Source organism: Pieris napi, chromosome 18, assembly GCF_905475465.1.
Source record: "Pieris napi chromosome 18, ilPieNapi1.2, whole genome shotgun sequence".
Lineage (NCBI taxonomy): Eukaryota > Metazoa > Arthropoda > Insecta > Lepidoptera > Pieridae > Pieris > Pieris napi.
This window is the reverse complement of record NC_062251.1, coordinates 10,452,047-10,454,403: the sequence shown is the minus strand read 5'-3', so window position 1 is coordinate 10,454,403 and position 2,357 is coordinate 10,452,047.

Genomic DNA, 2,357 nt, shown 5'->3' with positions numbered 1-2,357 from the left:
GCTCCCTCTCCGGAATCGAACCCTGATTCCCCGTTACCCGTGACAACCATGGTAGTCGCAGAAACTACCATCGAAAGTTGATAAGGCAGACATTTGAAAGATGCGTCGCCGGTACTGGACCGTGCGATCGGCAAAAGTTATCCAGATTCATCAAAATTAACGACTTCGGACGCTAGGCCCTCCGCCGATTGGTTTTGATCTAATAAAAGCACTCATCCATCACTGGTCAGAGTTCTGATTGCATGTATTAGCTCTAGAATTACCACAGTTATCCAAGTAACTGAGTAAGATCTAAGGAACCAAAACTGATATATTGAGCCATTCGCGGTATCGCCTTAATACGGCTTGCACTGAGACATGCATGGCTTAATCTTTGAGACAAGCATATAACTACTGGCAGGATCAACCAGGGAGCTGCTTACGCAAACGACTCGCCTACACCGCGAAACGCGGCTTCGGCGGGCCGTAGCTCGGCGGCGTCGAGACGCGCTCGCGCGCGTTACTCGACACGCGTGAACGTAACGCGTCGAATTTTCAAACGACGCGACGTTCGCGCTTCAATTCGATAGACAGACTCTGACCGGTCTACGAGCGGCCGTCCCGTCACGATCTCGCAACGAGGTGATGTACAACGATGCTCGACCACTGTGAGGGACATAAAACTGCATCAAACACGACCGCGATCTCTCGCGTATCGATATTTTGACAGTTTGAAAATTGAACATTCATCTAAACGCAACTTCTCAATTTTTATTTAATACGTTATTGTAACATATTAAAACTCGGCTGGCATTACACGCACTAGATACGATCAACGCCCGGAGCTTGAGGGACAAATTCCAACACGACGCTGCGCACACCGTTTCGACGATGGGCGCGTATGCGTCCTCTTTTATACATTTTTCCATAAACGGTCGCCGTAGCGACCGCGCACGTGTCGAACACGCTCGGCGCCCTGCGTTGAGGTGTGCCTTGAAGCGTATTCTTTTACAATCACAGATAACACCGGCGAGACAGTCGCAAGCAAATCTTGAGCGATTTTTGCTAATGTCACCATCCGGTCTGCGAACGCGGTGAATATAATATACAATGTAAATTGTAACTATATATATATATATATCATTTAACGATGATGCGTGATTTACTACAAGTGAGGATATCCTCTAGCAACCGAAACTCTGTCCGTCCGCGTGTGTGCGCATTTTAAATAAATAATATTTTATAAATACTATTAATAAATACACAACACACAAGCAAAACCAACAAAGTCCGATGTGACGATATTTCTCTCTCGACACAAAACGCACATCAACGTGAACCGTACGGCGCAGTGCGCTCGACGGTTTCGCTCCACATATATACCGAGAGCAATTATCCACGTCGGCATTGGAACGGGCGCGGCGCGCGACCGCCGAATGTTTCTCGTAGAGCGTTGAGAGTCACTTTTCATTTTATTATTGATGTGTACATATTATGTAATGTAAATAAATTAATTAATGCATGTGTGTATGTGTGCAATTTTTTTGGTTTATTATTTTTTATTATTATATAATATTGTTTATTTATATTTTATTAATATTGTTATTATTTTTATAGATATTAGTTAGTGAACTAAATTCATTGGTGGGATATTTATTAGCGATATAAAAGCGATTTAAAATAATATTAAATGAAATAATAAATAATAATATACTTATATGTATACATAGCACCGGTCGGGTTTCTAGTACAACGCAGGCCGTCGTCGGCCGTTCGAGTCGCTGAGTGCATTAATGTTTCTCGTTGAGCGTTGAGAGTCACTTTTCATTTTATTATTGATGTGTACATAATATTATGTGTAATGTAAATAAAAAAAATAGTAAATGCATGTGTGTATGTGTGCAATTTTTTTGGTTTATTATTTTTATTATTATATAATATTGTTTATTTATATTTTATTATTATTATTATTATAGATATTAGTTAGTGAATTAAATTCATTGGTGGGATATTTATTAGCGATTTAAAATAATATTAAATGAAATAATAAATAATAATATACTTAGTTACGTACACACATAGCACCGGTCGGGTTTCTAGTACAACGTGCGCGCGCGCACCGGAGGCCGTCGTCGGTCGTTCGATGCACTGAGCGCTTTAATGTTTCTCGTACAAGGTCCCTCTAATGTTTCATTGTCAATTGAAGTAAAATATGATCGTGAATCGTTATCATTACCTAGTGATATTATTATTTTATTTATTATTTTCACTAGAATCATTCGTAGGATATTTATTAGCGATATAAAAGATAGATTTAAAATAATATTAAATGAAATAATAAATAATAATAATATACTTATATGTATACATAGCACCGG